We start from the raw sequence: 17,354 nt of genomic DNA, 5'->3' as shown, positions 1-17,354 counted from the left end.
CCCACCGCTTTATTAATAATAATAATAATAATAATGCTGGCATTTGTTAAGCGCTTACTATGTGCAGAGCACTGTTCTAAGCGCTGGGGGAGATACAGGGTCATCAGGTTGTCCCACACGAGGCTCACCGTCTTAATCCCCATTTTACAGATGAGGTAACTGAGGCCCAGAGAAGTTAAGTGACTTGCCCACAGTCACACAGCTGACAAGTGGCAGAGCCGGCACTCGAACTCATGACCTCTGACTCCAAAGCCCGTGCTCTTTCCACTGAGCCACGCTGCTTTAAACAGTGCAGGCCACATAGTAAGCGCTTAACAAATGCCATCATTTATTTATCTATTATTTATTTTATCTTTATACTCTTCCATTTCCTCTATAATAATAAGAATAACGTTGGCATTTTTAAGCGCTTACTACGTGCCGAGCACTGTTCTAAGCGCTGGGGTAGATACAGAGTCATCAGGTTGTCCCACGTGAGGCTCACAGTTAACCCCCATTTGACAGATGAGGGAACTGAGGCACAGAGAAGTGAAGTGACTTGCCCACAGTCACACAGCTGACAAGTGACTTCTCGGTGCCTCAGTTCCCTCATCTGTAAAATGGGGATTAAGACTGTGAGCCCCACGTGGGACAACCTGATTCCCCTATGTCTACCCCAGCGCTTAGAACAGTGCTCGGCACATAGTAAGCGCTTAACAAATACCAACATTATTATTATTATTAAGTGGCAGAGCTGGGATTCGAACTCACGACCTCAGACTCCCAAGCCCGTACTCTCCATAATTCATTTTAATGTCTGCCTCTCCAAGTAGATTGAAAGCTCCCTGAAGAAGGGGATCCTACCTACCAACTCTGTTGAATCGTATTTCCCCAAGTGTACCGAAGCAGCATGGCATGGTGGCTAGAGCCGGCACCTGGGAGTCAGAAGGCCGTGGGTTCTAATCCCAACTCTGTCGCTTGTCTGCTGTATGACCTTGAGCAAGTCATTTCATTTCTCCATGCCTGAGTTATACCTTATCTGTAAAATGGGGATGGAGCCTTTGAGCCCCATGTGGGACGAGGACTGAATCCACCCCGGTGCTTAGTATGGTGCCTTAGTAAGCAGTTTACAGATACAATTATTATTATTCTCGCAGAGTGTTGCTCACAGTTAGTGCTCAATAAGTAATAATAGTAATAATAATGGTGGTATTTGTTAAGCGCTTACTATGTGCAAAGCACTGTTCTAGGCACCGGGGGTATACAGGGTGATCAGATTGTCCCAGGTGGGGGCTCACAGTTTCAATCCCCATTTTACAGATGAGGTAACTGAGGCACAGAGAATAATGCTGGTATTTGTTAAGCGCTTACTATGTGCCGAGCACTGTTCTAAGCGCTGGGGTAGTTACAGGGTAATCAGGTTGTCCCACGAGAGGCTCACAGTTAATCCCCATTTTACAGATGAGGGAACTGAGGCCCAGAGAAGTGAAGTGACTTGCCCACAGTCACACAGCTGACAAGTGGCAGAGCCGGGATTCGAACTCATGACCTCTGACTCCCAAACCCGGGCTCTTTCCACTGAACCACGCCGATTGATTGATTCCTGTCCGTGTTCTCTCAAACTAAACACAGCTTGATTAAACAATTTTTATTTACTGAACACTTACTGTGTGCAGAGCTCTGAACTAAGCACTTGGAGAGTAATAATAATGTTGGTATTTGTTAAGCGCTTACTATGTGCAGAGCACTGTTCTAAGCGCTGGACACTGTTCTAAGCACTGGGTACAGTGGAAAGTACAGTATAGCAGAATTAGTAGGTTTGTTACCTGCCCACAACGAGCTTCCAGTCTAGAGGGCAAGACAGACATTGATATGAATTGACGATCCATCAGTCATCGATCAGTAGTATTTATTGAGCATTTACCATGAGCAGAGATGAGATTTATTTAAAAGTTCTTTGGGGGAGAACAATACAATAGATTTGGTAGACACATTCCCTGCCCATAACGATCTTAGAGTCTAGAGCGGCAGACAGACATTGATATGGTAGTAATGATAATAATAATCATATTTGTTAAATACCTACTACTACTAATAATAATAATGTTGGTATTTGTTAAGCGCTTACTATGTGCAGAGCACTGTTCTAAGCGCTGGCGTAGACCCAGGGGAATCAGGTTGTCCCAAGTGGGGCTCACAGTCTTAATCCCCATTTTACAGATGAGGGAACTGAGGCGCAGAGAAGTGAAGTGACTTGCCCACAGTCACACAGCTGACAAGTAGCAGAGCCGGGATTCGAACTCATGATCACTGACTCCAAAGCCCGTGCTCTTTCCACTGAGCCACTCTGCTTCTCATGTTGGTATTTGTTAAGCGCTTACTTTGTGCAGAGCACTGTTCCAAGCGCTGGGGGAGATAGAGGGTCATCAGGTTGTCCTACGTGAGGCTTACAGTTTTAATCCCCATTTTACAGATGAGGTCACTGAGGCACAGAGAAGTTAAGTGACTTGCCCACAGTCTCACAGCTGACAAGTGGCATAGCGGAGATTCGAACCCGTTACCTCTGACTTCCAAGCCCGTGCTCTTTCCACTGAGCCACGCTGCTACTATGGGTCAAACATTGTTCTAAGCGCTAAGGTAGATAATAATAATAATGTAGGTATTTGTTAAGCACTTACTTTGTGCAGAACAGTGTTCTAAGCGCTGGGGGAGTTACAGGGTCATCGGGTTGTCCCATGTGAGGCTCACGGTCTTCATCCCCATTTTCCAGATGAGGGCACTGAGGCCCAGAGAAGTGAAGTGACTTGCCCACGGTCCCACAGCTGACAAGTGGCAGGGCCGGGATACGAACCCATGACCTCTGACTCCCAAGCCCGGGCTCTTTCCACTGAGCCGCGCTGCTTGTTAATCAGGTTGGCCATGCTCCATTTCCCACATGGAGTTTACAGACTTAATCTCCATTTTACGGATGTGGGAGCTGAGGCTCAGAGCAGGGAAGTGACTTGCCCAAGGTCACCCGACAGACAAGTGGCAGAGCCGGGATTAGAACCCAGGTTCTTCCGACTCCCAACCCCAGGTTCTATCCACCGGGCCCTGTCCCTCGTACGGATATTGGCTCAAACCAAATGGCGAGCATCAGGCGTCACCAATTTCACATCTCATGGAGGGGGTCGTTCACACCGGGCTTTACTGGAGGCACTGGTCGATTCACGATCTTCTAGCTGAGCAATTCTCTGTCCATAGTGTGCATCATTGCTCCTGTAGCCACCATAAAGTAAAGGTTTTGAAGTGGCCTTCGTCAGAGGATCAAATATGGAGCCCCACCCCTCCCAGTTAATCAATAATATTGAGAATAATAATGTTGGTATTTGTTAAGCGCTTACTCTGTGCCGAGCACTGTTCTAAGCGCTGGGATAGACACAGGGGAATCGGGTTGTCCCACGTGGGGCTCACGGTCTTAATCCCCATTTTACCGATGAGGGAACTGAGGCACCGAGAAGTTCAGTGACTTGCCCAAAGTCACACAGCTAGCAAGTGGCAGGGCCGGGGTTCGAACCCATGACCTCTGACTCCAGAGCCCGTGCTCTTTCCAGTGAGCCTCGCTGCGGTTCATGGCCCGGAGGAAAAAACCAGGGCCTGGGAGTCAGGGGACGTGGGTTTTCATCTCGTTTCGGCCACTTGCCCGCTGGGTGACCTTGGGCAAGTCGCTTATCTTCTCTGGGCCTCAGTTTCCTCATCTGTAAGATGAGGATCCGGTGCCTGTCCTCCCTCCTCTTTAAAACGGGAGTTCCGAGTGGGACAGGGACTGTGCCCAACCGGCTCTGCCATATGTTTGCTGTGTGACCTTGGACAAGTACTAAACTTCTCTGTGCCTCAGTCACCTCATCTGTAAAATGGAGATTGAGGCTGAGAGAAACCTCATGTGGGCAGGGACCATTTTCAACCTTATTACCCTGTATCAAACCCAGCACTTAAAACAATAGAAGCAGCGTGGCTCAGTGGAAAGAGCCTGGGCTTCGGAGTCAGAGGTCATGAGTTCCACTCCCGGCTCTGCCACTTGTCAGCTGTGTGACTGTGGGCAAGTCACTTCACTTTTCTGTGCCTCAGTGACCTCATCTGGAAAATGGGGATTAACCGTGAGCCTCACGTGGGACAACCTGATGACCCTGTATCTACCTCAGCGCTTAGGACAGTGCTCTGCACATAGTAAGCGCTTAACAAATACCGACATTATTAACAATGCTTCGCCCATAGAAGCCTTTAACAAATATTGTTATCATTATTATTACTATCCCAACACTTAACAAATACCAACATTATTATTATTATTATTATTATTAAAAACGAGCTTGACACAGTGTAAACACTTACAGTGTTCTTACCATCCCTAGACTATAAGCTCGCTGTGGGCCAGGTATGTGTCTGTTTATTGTTCTAGTGTACTCTCCCAAGCGCTTAGTACAGTGCTTTGCACACAATAAGCGCTCAGTAAATACGGTTGAAATTTAATTGAATGAATGAAGAACTATCGCAATTATCATTACTATGTATTGAGGACTCAATGAGTGCAGAGCAGAGAACTAAACAAACATTTGTTCCTCGAGAGACTCACACATTGCTGGCATTTCATGCATTCATTCAAGGATATTTATTGAGCGCTTACTGTGTGCAGAGCACTGTACTAAGCACTTGGGAAAGTGCAATACAGCAGTAAAGAGAGACAATCCCCACCCACAATGAGCTCACAGTCTAGAGGGGGAAGAGAGACAGCAATACATGCAAACAGACATCGACATAAATAAATGAAATTTCTTTGCCTTCCTCGGTGGTTTCTAATCATAATGATAATTGTGGATATTGTTAAGCGCTTACAATGTGCCAGGCATCGAGCGCTGGGGCGGACACAAGTAAATGGGGTTGGACACAGTCCCTGTCCCACATGGGGCTCACAATCTTCAACCCCATTTTCCAGATGAGGGAACTGAGGCCTGGAGAAGTGAAGCGACTTGCCCAAGGTCACACAGCACACAAGTGGCGGCGCCGGGATTAGAACCCATGACCGTCTGACTCCCGGGCCTGTGCTCTATCCCCTAGGCTACGCTGCTGATACTGGTCGCCGTCAGCGACAAGATGGTGGACCAGAGAGACGAATGGCTCCATTCGGAATGGCAAATCCGTTGTTTCCACGGAGCCGTCTGCTGAAACCAAGGCGGTTATAATAATAATATTGGTATCTGTTAAGCGCTTGCTATGTGCAGAGCATTGTTCTAAGCGCGGGGGTAGACACAATGGAATCAGGTTGTCCCACGTGGGGCTCACAGTCGTCATCTCCATTTTACAGATGAGGGAACTGAGGCCCAGAGAAGTGAAGCGACTTGCCCAAAGTCACCCAGCTGGCAAGCGGCAGAGCCGGGATTCGAACCCATGAACTCTGACTCCCAAACCCGGGCTCTTAAGTGCGCTCTTTCATGATAGCGATAAATGGCCATTTAAACACCGTCAAGTTCAAGTCGCACAGGCAGAGAATGCAGCCAGGAAAAGTATCCAAAGCAAAGAACTTGTAAATAAATCTCATTTCTCCACCTGCCATCTGAAGTCATTTCAGTGCCAGATGGCAGATGTTTATGCCGGTGCTTAAAACAAGTAAAAATTAAACGCATCTCAAAACTTGATTGTTTTTAGTGCAAAACTGCTCTCAATTAAGAGAGTATTGGGTAGGAGCTTCCATAAAAACTGACCCGAACTCTCCACAGAGCCTCGATATAAGGGAAGGATAAAAAGGAAAGTGAATTCGAAGAATTTTTTCACGTTTTTAGCCTTCTCTGTAGTTTCCAGTAATTCTTCACCTGGCTTGTCGGTCGGAGAGCTCTCGCTTAGGGTAATTTCCAGGCGTTAAACGTTGGGAAACGATTGAAACCCCTGAACAGGCTTAAACCAGAGAGACAGAACTATCGTAGAGAAGAAACCAATTAAATCCAGAACGGCTAGCGCTCAGGGTTCAGCTCTGGATCCTCTTTTGCTCTCAAAGTCCCTTCATTCCTCTGTGGGGGAAGGGGCTCATCTGCTCTTTTTGATTACTGGCATTTGTTAAATTCTTACTCTGTGCCAGGCACTGGACTAAACGCTAGGGTGGATACGAGCTAATCAGGATGGACGCAGTTCACGTTCCACACGGGGGCTCCCCGTCTTAATCCCCATTTTAAAAGATGAAGTAACCGAGGCCCAGAGAGGTGAGGTGTGGCCCCAAGGCCACACAGCAGACAAGTGGAGGAATTGGGATTAGTCATAATAATAATGTTGGTATTTGTTAAGCGCTTACGATGTGCCGAGCACTGTTCTAAGTGCTGGGGGAGAAAAGGGTCAGCAGGTTGTTCCACGTGAGGCTCACAGTTAATCCCCCTTTTCCAGATGAGGTCACTGAGGCACAGAGAAGTGAGGTGACTTGTCCACAGACACACATATGACAAGTGGCAGATCCAGGATTCGAACCCATGACCTGTGATTTCCAAGCCCGTGCTCTTTCCACTGAGCCACGCCTGGTCCTTCTGCCTCCCAGGCCAGGACTCTAGGCCACACTTCTTCTATAATAATAACAATAACAATTATTATTATGGCATCTGTGAAGTGCTTACTATGTCAAGCACTCATCTAAGCGCTGGGGTAGATACTGGGTAATCAGGTTGTCCCACATGGGGCTCACCCTTTTAATCCCCATTTTAAGAAAGGGGTCATAGAAAAGTTAAGTGACTTGCCCAAGTTCACACAGCAGACAAGTGGCGGAGCCGGGATTAGAACCCACGTCCTCTGAATCCCCGGCCCCTGCTCTTTCCACTGAGCCGCGCTGCTTCTCTTCTCTTAAGGCTTCAGCTCCTCTAGCTCCCTGACTACCAAAGAGAAGCAGCGTGATTTAGTGGAAAGGGTGCGGGTTTGGGAGTCAGAGGTTGTGGGTTCTAATCCCGGGTCCACCACTTGTCAGCTGTGTGACTTTGGGGAAGTCACTTAACCTCTCCGCGCCTCAGTTGCCTCATCTGTAAAATGGGAATTAAGACTGTGAGCCCCGCTTGGGACAACCTGATTACCTTGTATCTATCCCAGCGCTTAGAACAGTGCTGGGCACATTAAAAGCACTTAACAAATACCCCAAATATTATGAGAAGCAGTTTGGCTTAATGGAAAGAGCACAGGCTTGGGAGTCAGAGGTCATGAGTTCTAATCCCTGCTCCGCCGCTTGTCAGCTTTGTTCATTCATTCATTCATTCAATAGTATTTATTGAGCGCTTACTATGTGCAGAGCACTGTACTAAGCGCTTGGGATGAACAAGTCGGCAACAGATAGAGACGGTCCCTGCCGTTTGACGGGCTTACGGTCTAATCGGGGGAGACGGACGGACGAGAACGATGGCGATAAACAGCGTCAAGGGGTAGAACGTCTCGTAAAAACCGATGGCGACTAAATAGAATCGAGGCGATGTACAATTCATTAACAAAATAAATAGGGTAATGAAAATATAGACAGTCGAGCGGACGAGTACGGCGCCGTGGGGATGGGAAGGGAGAGGTGGAGGAGCAGAGGGAAAAGGGGAAAATGAGGCTTTAGCTGCAGAGAGGTAAAGGGGGGATGGCAGAGGGAGTAGAGGGGGAAGAGGAGCTCAGTCTGGGAAGGCCTCTCGGAGGAGGTGATTTTTAAGTAGGGTTTTGAAGAGGGGAAGAGAATCAGTTTGGCGGAGGCGAGGAGGGAGGGCGTTCCGGGACCGCGGGAGGACGCGACCCGGGGGTCGACGGCGGGACGGGCGAGACCGAGGGACGGCGAGGAGGCGGGCGGCAGAGGAGCGGAGCGTGCGGGGTGGGCGGTGGAAAGAGAGAAGGGAGGAGAGGTAGGAAGGGGCGAGGGGATGGACGGACTCGAAGCCTAGAGTGAGGAGTTTTTGTTTGTTTGTGACTTCAGACAGGTCATTTCACTTCTCTGTGCCTCAGCTACCTCATCCGTAAAATGGGGATTAAGACTGTGAGTCCCATGTGGTACAACGTGAATACCTTGTCTCTACACCAGCACTTAGAACAGTGCTTGGCACATAGTAAGCACTTAAATACCGTCATTATTATTAGCAAATTGGCCCAACCCCTCTCACCGTCTCATCGCTGAGAAGCAGCCTAGTGGAAACCGAACAAGCCTCCGGGTCAGAGGACCTGGGTTCTAATCCCGACTCTGCCACTAGCCCGCTGTGGGACCTTGGGAGAGTCATTTCTCTTTTCCGTGCCTCTGTTTCCTCATCTACAGAATGGAGACTTAAAACCTGTCCGCCCTCCAATTCAGGCTGTGAGCCCTGTGAGGGAGGGGAACTGGATCCAACCCGATGATCTTGTATCTGCCCCATTGCTTCATTTAAGAGCTTGACACGTAGTGAGTGCTTACTGAACACCTAAGAGTCACAGCCTCATCCTTCTACCCAGCTAAATACTCCCAACGCAGTGACTCCTCAAAATACCACTGATGGATTGATTCAATCAATTGGAGGAAGTCTCACAATGGGCCACTTCAAGTGGATAATAATAATAATAATGATGATGGTACTTGTTGGGCACTTACTATGTGCCAAGCACTTTTCTAAGCGCTGGGATAAATAGAAAAGAGAGAGAGAGAGAGAGACAGGAGAGAGAGAGATAGATAGATAGATAGATAGATAGATAGATAGATAGATAGATAGATGATAGATAGATGGATGGATGGATGGATGGATGGATGGATGGATGGATGGATGGATGGATGGATGGATAGATGGATGGATAGATGGATAGATAGATAGATAGATAGATAGATAGATAGATAGATAGATAGAGAGAGAGAGAGAGAGAGAGAGAGAGATAGATAGATAGATAGATAGATAGATAGATAGATAGATAGATAGATAGATAGATAGGCAGACAGAGAAGCAGCATGGCTTAGTGGCGAGAGTGTGGGCTTGGGAGTCAGAGGTCGTGTGTTCTAATCCCGCCTCTGCCACTTGTCAGCTGTGTGACTTTGAACAAGTCACTTCACTCCTCTGTGCCTAAGCGACCTCATCTGTAACATGGGGATCAAGACTGTGAGCCCCACGTGGGACAACCTGATGACCCTGTATCTACCCCAGCGCTTAGAACAGTGCAGGGCTCATAGTAAGCGCTTAACAAATACCACAATTATTATTACTATTAGAAGGTCAATAGGTTGTCCCACGTGGGGCTCACAGACTTGATCCCCATTTTCCAGATGAGGTAGCTGAGGCACAGAGAAGTTAAGTGACTTGACCAAGGTCACACAGCTGAGAAGTGGCAGAACCGGGATTAGAACTCACGACCTCTGACTCCCAAATCCCGGTTCTTACCACTAAATCACGCTGCTTCTTGGGGATAAACTACGGCAGCAAAAAGACATCAATTTTCAGACCAAGGGGAAAGTCATTACGGCCATTATAGTGTCCAGTCTTCACCCCTAAGATCCTCAAGGTCAGGAACTCTATCTTTTAGTTGCATTGAGCTCTCCAAACCTCTAATACAGGGCATAAAATTCATTCATTCATTCAATCGTACTTATTGAGTGCTTACTGTGTGCAGAGCACTGTACTAAGCTCTTGGAAAGCACAATTCAGCAACAGATAGAGACAATTCATCTGCTATTGTTTTAATGAGATGTTCATCCCCTTGATTCTATTTATTGCTATTGTTTTTGTCGGTCTGTCTCCCCCGATTAGGCTGTAAGCCCGTCAAAGGGCAGGGACTGTCTGTTTCTGTTACCGATTTGTCCATTCCAAGCGCTTAGTACAGTGCTCTGCACATAGTAAGCGCTCAATAAATACTATTGCATGAATGAATGAATCCCTACCCAACAACGGACTCACAGTCTAGAAAGGGGTAGACAGGAAAAGAAGTAAACAGGCGTCAGAAAAAGAGACTGAGGAAAGGCCACGGAGAAGAGAGGAAAATTTGGAAAGGACAGTGTCAGCCAACCCAATTTAAATAACATTTCAAGGAGAAGGGGGTGTTTCACAGTGTCGTAGCCAACTAAGAGGTTGAGGTACAACTATACTTTTGCTAAAAATGTGGTGAAATCCCAAGGAATATAGCTGATGGTAGTGGGAGAAGGAGGAAAAGACACTAATAATGATGATAATGGCATTAGTTAAGCACTTACTATGTGTCAGCATTGTACTAACCTCTGAGGTAGGTACAATAAACAACTGTGGTACTTGTTGAGCACTTACTATGTGCCAGGCACTAGGATGGATACAAGCAAATCAGGTTAGACACAGCTCCCGTCCTATGTGGGGCTTGCAGCCTCAATCCTCATTTTACAAATTCATTTGGCACTCAATGAAAACCTTGATTGATTGATTGATTGATTGATTGTTGACTGACCAGAGCCTTCTAATCAGTCAGTCGGTCATTCGTATTTATTGAGCGCTTTCCTCGGGCAGAGCACTGAGCTAAGCTCTGGGGAGAGTACAATACCACAGTCCACCCCTTCTTCTCCCTCCAAACTGCTTCCACTTTAATGCAAGCACTTATCCTAACCTGCCTTGATTATTGTTTCAGCTTCCTTGTTGACCTTCCCGTCTCCTGCCTCTCCCGACTCCAGTCCGGACTTCACTCTCCTGCCCGGATCATTTTCCTACAAAAACGTTCAGACCATGTTTCCCGACTCGTCAAGAAACTCCAGTGGTTGTCCGTCCATGTCTGTCTCAAACAAAAACTAATCACAACTGGTTTTAAAACACTCAATCCCCTTGTCCCCTCCTACTTCACCTCGCTGCTCTGCTACTAAAATCCAGTCTTTGCACTTTGCTCCTCTAATGCCAACCTTCTCACTGTACCTAAAGAACAGGGACTGCCTCTATCTGTTACCGATTTGTACATTCCAAGCGCTTAGTACCGTGCTCTGCACATAGTAAGCGCTCAATAAATACTATTGAACGAACGAATGAATCTATCTCGTTACCTTCCTCTCACCCACATCCTGCCTCCGGCCTGGAACGCCCTCCCTTCTCATATCATACAGATAATTGCTCTCGCCAGCTTCGAATCTTTATTGAAGGCCCATCTCCTCCAAGAAGCCTTCCCTGACTAAGCCCTCCTTTCCTTTTCTCCCACTCCCTTTTCCATCATCCTGACTTGCTCCCTTCATTCATTTCCTCCCCTTCCAGCCTCACAACACTTATGTCCATATCTATCATTTCTACATTTTCATCTGTGGGCGGGGAATACGGCTATGTGTTATTTAGATTGGACTCTCCCAAGCACTAAGAACGGTGTTTTGCACACAGTAAGCACTCAATAAATATGATTAAATGAATTAATGAACATTAAACAGCCTCATTCCCTGCCCACAGCAAGCTTACAGGCTAGAGGGGTGACAGATATTAAAATCTGGCATTTGCTCTAGATTATAGGCCCCTTGTGAGCAGGAAATGTGTCTACCATCTCTATTATCCTTTGACCCCATAGCCCCCTCCAGTTATCCCCCCATCTCCCTCTTATCGTTCCTCTCCAAACTCCTTGAACGAGACATCTACACTCGCTGCCTCGATTTCCTCTCCTCTAAGTCTCTTCTGGATCCCATCCAATCTGGCTACAGCCCCCTTCGCTCCACCGAAACCACCCTCTCAAAGGTCACCGATGATCTCCTTATTGTCAAATCCGACGGCTCCCACTCCGTCCAAATCCTCCTCGGCCTCTCAACTGCCTTTGACACTGTGGACCAACCCCTTCTCCTCGATACGTTAGCCAACCTTGGCTTCCCTGGCTCTGTCCTCTCCCGGTTCTCCTCCTAGCTCTCTGTCCATTCATTCTCTGTCTCCTTCGTGGGCTCCTCCTCCGCCTCCCACCCCCTCACTCTGGGGGTCCCTCAGGGTTCAGTTCTCTGTCCCCTTCTCTTCTCCATCTGAACTCACTCCCTTGGAGAAATCATTCACTCCCACAGCTTCAATTACCATCTCTCCACGGGGACCGCCAACTTTACATCTCCTCCCCTGTTCTCTCTCCCTCCTTCCAGGCTCTTATCTCCTCTTGCCTTCAGGACATCTCTACTTGGATGTCCTCCCGCCACCTCCCACTCAACATGCCCAAGACCGAGCTCCTTATCTTTCCTCCCAAACCCTGTCCTCTCCCAAACTTTCCCATCACTGTAGACGACACCACCATCCTTCCCGTCTCACAAGCCCGTAACCTTGCTGTCATCCTCGACTCCGCTCTCTCATTCAACCCCCACATCCAATCCGTCACCAGATCCTGCCGGTCTCTTCTTCACAACATCGCCAAGATCCGCCCTTTCCCCTCCATCCAAACCGCTACCATGTTAGTGCGATCACTCATCGTATCCTGACGGGATCACTGCAACGGCCTCCTCGCTGACCTCCCAACCTCCTGCCTCTCCCCACGTCAGTCTATACCTCACTCCGCTGCCCGGATTATCATTCTACAGAAACGTTCTGGGCATGTCACCCCCCTCCTCAAAAATCTCCAGTGGTTGCCCATCCACCTCTGCATCAAACAGAAACTCCTCACTATTGGCTTTAAAGCCGTCCATCCCCTCACCCCCTCCTACCTCACCTCCCTTCTCTCCTTCTCCAGCCCGGCCCGCACACTCCGCTCCTCTGCTGCCGCTAACCTCCTCACTGTGCCTCGTTCTCGCCTGTCCCACCACCAATCTCTGGCCTGCAACGCCCTCCCTCCTCCCATCCGCCAAAGTAACTCTCTTCCCCCTTCAAAGCCCTACTGAAGGCTCACCTCCTCCAAGAGGCCTTCCCAGACTAAGCCCCCCTTTTTCCTCAACTCCCCCTACCCTCCCCACCCCCTGACTCACTCTCTTTGCTCTACCCCCGGCCCCAAAGCACTTGAGTATATACGTATACATAATTCTACTTATTTACATTAATGCCTGTTTACTTGTTTTAATGTATATATATATAATTCTATTTATATTGATGCTACTGATGCCTGTCTACTTGTTTTGATGTCTGTCTCCCCCTTATAGAGTGTGAGCCTATTGTAGACAGGGATTTTCTCTCTTTTTTGCTCACTGGTACTTTCCAAATGGTTAGTACGGTGCTCTGCACACAGTAAGCGCTCAATACATACAACTGAATAAATGAATGAATCAATCAATCATTATTATTATCTATAAAATGGGGATTGAGACTATGAACCCCACATGGGACGGGGACTGTGTCCAACCCGATTTGCTCGTCTCCACCCCAGCGCTTAGTACCGTGCCCGGCCCATTGTAAGCGCTTAACAGATACCATAATGAGAATTATTATTATTATTATCACTTCCCCCTCCTGGGCCCAAGATCCGTGGATACCAAGATAACCTTAGCTCCCACCCCTTCCCCCGGCCAGGACTTCGGGAACACGACTGAGTCTGGGGAGGACGCAGAGCCCGACGTCTACGCTCAATTACAACCCCCGAGAAGGGGGGATCGATAAAATTTAAATTGCTTTATGGTAATCGCCGCTTCAAATCACGCCGATCAGCATACCGAATCTGCTGACTCCAGCCCGGCTCGGAAATTGAAACTTGTAATGAGCAGTCATTTAGTTTGGATCCATTCGTATTCTTTGGGAGGCAGGTGACGAGCAATTAAAGAGCCAGCGGGAGGGCCCGCTCTTTAAGCCCGATGTGGGCAGGGGTAGCCTCTCTTTATTGCTGAATGGTACTTTCCAAGCGCTTAGTACAGTGCTCTGCACACGGCAAACGCTCAATAAAGACGGTTGAGTGAATGAACGCCTCCTTTCCCCAAGCTGGAACGGGCGGTAACCCCCGGGGTGCAAACATTCGCTCTCCTTTCATGGTGATTCTGTATGAATAAGCAATTATATTTTCTATTAAACAATCTCGGTGTAATTGAATTAGCAGTTATAATATCGCTGGGGCCAGCAAAAGCTTTCCCAGGGAAAAAATGAAGTGATATTGGATCCTGCAAATTAATTTATAGAACTGAAAAATGTAGCCAATTAAACGGGATTGCTTTCGCTCCCTCTGCCCTCCCCGTCTCGATCTCCCCACCACCCGTCCGGAATACCGGCCCTCTCCCCAATTACCATTAAGCGGCACATTGTTTGCGAGAATATGCTCAGGACCAATTTGTTTTGGATCATAATCGCTGTTTTTCAGGCCATTATGAAAAGCCGTCTATTATAATGAAAATTTCATAGGCCGTTTTCCTTGACAAAGCAAGTTGCAAGTTTAAACAAAGATAGCCTACAGATTCCCGCCGGGATAAGGAGTCACCTTAGAATTACATTTTAATAAATCCGGGCAAATAAATCTTCCACATTACCGCATGAAGGTTCGGAGGAGGAAAAAGCAAATAGTGGAAAACCAATCAATGGAAATCTCCCCCTGCCAATAGCATAATGGATGAAGCGATGCTAATGTAGAAAAAGCGTATTTCCCTCGCACGCAGAGTCCGAAAGAAAAATGTAAGACAAATATCAGGAAAGTCAACTGTCACCAGTGAGACTTGACTAATAATCTTCTGGCGCCATCCATCACGTCCCGTCGAGGGTCCCCGGAGCTCAGCGCGGAATTAAAACCAGTCACGGGGGTCTCCTTGCCCACCGCGGAGAAGCGGCCGTGGGGAGTGCCAGGGATGGGGGACGACGGCACCCTCTCCCTCAGCCCCACATCAGAAAGACCTCAGCTCGATCCCGAGCACCAAGAAGACCACTGGTTTGCGGCCTACTCTGGCCATGGGTGTGATGAGATTAATCGGCAATAATAACGATAATAACTGTGGCATTTGTTAAGCGCTTACTAGGTGCCAGGCACTGTACAGCATGACGTAGTGGAAAGAGCCCGGGCCTGGGAATCAGAAGGACATGGGTTCTAATCCCTGCTCCGCCACTTCTCTGCTGCCTGACCTTGGGCCGGTCACTTCACTTCTCTTGTCCTCAGTAAATGGGAATTGATTCATTCATTCATTCAACCGTATGTATTGAGCGCTTACTGTGTGCAGAGCACTGTAGTAAGCGCTTGGAAAGTAGAATTTGGCAACAAATAGAGACGATCCCAACAACGGGCTCACAGTCCAGAAGGGGGGAGACAGACTGTGAGCCCCACGTGAGGCAGGGACTGTGTCCACCACGACCCTTCAGTAGGGCCTTCGGTCAAATCTGAGGAGGGAAGGCAGGGAGTTGAGTCCCCGATGACCTCTTCATCTCGGGGAGACACCTGCGTCAGCCCTATGGTGGTAAGAAGAGGGGTGCAGAGTCTTGGGGGACATTGGGTGGGACACCCCAAAACCGTCGGCAGAAGGCGGAGAAATCTGGAGGGTTTTAGACCCCCTCCTAAAAGCTGACCAGGGTCCAGAGTGCCTCCGGAGAGACTCCAGGAGTTCTTTTGATCAATCACTCAAGCTATTTACTGAGCACTTACTGGGTGCAGAGCACTGTATTAAGCGCTTGAGAGAATACAGTAGAACAGAGTTGGTAGAACTGGCTGAATTGTTGCCACATTGTACTTGGTACAGTGCTCTGCACCCAGTAAGCGCTCAGTAAATACTATTGAATGAATGAAAGTAATCAGATACAGTCCCTGCTCCACTTGAGGCTCACAAGGGGGAGGGAGAAGAAGTATTAAATCCCCATTTTGGAGATGAGGAAACTGAGGCACAGAGAATGCAAGTGAATTGCCTTTGGGAGAGGACACCAGCTCGTTTGGGCAGGGGATGTGTCTGTTTGTTACACTGTTCTCTCCCAAGCACTTAGTGCTGTGTTTTGCACATAGTAAGCGCTCAATGGATGCAATTGACTGCCTGACAGCTGACAGAAACCCGTCACCACTGACTTTAAAGTAATCCATCCCCTTGCCCCCTCCTACCTCACCTCGCTGCTCTCCTACCTCAATCCAATAATAATGTTGGTATTTGTTAAGCGCTTACTATGTGCCGAGCACTGTTCTAAGCGCTGGGGTAGACACAGGGGAATCAGGTTGTCCCAAGTGGGGCTCACAGTCTTAATCTCTATTTTACAGATGAGGTAACTGAGGCACCGAGAAGTTAAGTGACTTGCCCAAAGTCACACAGCTCCAAAGCCCGGGCTCTTTCCAGTGAGCCACGCTGCTTCTCTAATCCAGCCCACATGCTTCGCTCCTCTCATGCCAACCTTCTCACTGCCCATCCATCTCCTCGATCTCGCTACCGACCTCTTGCTCACGTCCTGCTCCTGACCTGGGATACCGGCCTTCTTCATCTCCGACAGACAATTCCTCTCTTCCCCTTTTAAAGCCTCACTGAAGGCCCATCTCCTCCAAGAAGGCAACGTGGCTCAGTGGAAAGAGCATGGGCTTTGGAGTCAGAGGTCATGGGTTCGAATCCCTGCTCTGCCACTTGTCAGCTGTGTGACTGTGGGCAAGTCACTTCACTTCTCTGGGCCTCAGTTACCTCATCTGTCAAACGGGGATGAAGACTGTGAGCCTCACGTGGGACAACCTGTGTCTACCCCAGCGCTTAGAACAGTGCTCTGCACATAGTAAGTGTTTAACAAATACCAACCTTATTATTAAGCCTCCCTTTCTTTTTCTTCAACTCCCTTCTGCATCGCCCTGACTTGATCCCTTCATTCATCCTTCCTTTCAAGGCCCACAGAACTTATGTTCATATCCATAATTAATTTATTTCTATTAATGTCTGTCTTCCCCGCTAGACTGTAAGCACACTGTGGGCAGAGAATGTTCATTCAATCGTATTCTGTGTGCAGAGCGCTGTACTAAGCACTTGGGAAAGTACTATACAACAAGAAAGAGTGACAATCCCTGCCCACAAGAAGCTCACAGTCTGGATGGGGGGAGACAGACATCCACATAAATAAATAAAATGACCTATATGGACATAAGTGATGTGGGGCTGGGAAATGGGGGAAGAGCAAAGGGAGCAAGTCAGGGTGATGCAAAAGGAAGTGGGAGATAGGAAAAGTGGGGCTTAGTCTGGGAAGGCCTCTTGGAGGAGATGGGCCTTCAGTAAGGCTTTGAAGTGGGGGGACAGTCACTGTCTGTGGGATTTTTTCATTCCTTCAATAGTATTTATTGAGCGCTTTCTATGTGCAGAGCACTGTACTAAGTGCTTGGAATGTAAGGCGGGAGGATGTTCCTACCCAGAGGTAGGACATGGGCCAGGGGCGTTGGAGGGGCAGGTGAGAATGAGCCCCAGGGAGAAGGTTAGCAGCACCAGAGAAGCAGAATGTGCAGGCTGGGATGGAAAAGGAGAGAAGCCAGGTGAGGTAGGAGGCGAAGGGGGGAAGGACGGCTTTAAAGTCCACGGTGAGGAGTTTTTGTCTGATGTGGGGATGGATGGGCAACCACTGGAGACTTTTGAGGAAGGAGGTGACATGTCCTGAACGTTT

Source organism: Ornithorhynchus anatinus, chromosome 2 (assembly GCF_004115215.2).
Source record: "Ornithorhynchus anatinus isolate Pmale09 chromosome 2, mOrnAna1.pri.v4, whole genome shotgun sequence".
In the NCBI taxonomy this organism is placed as follows: domain Eukaryota; kingdom Metazoa; phylum Chordata; class Mammalia; order Monotremata; family Ornithorhynchidae; genus Ornithorhynchus; species Ornithorhynchus anatinus.
This window is presented reverse-complemented; position numbering follows the sequence as displayed.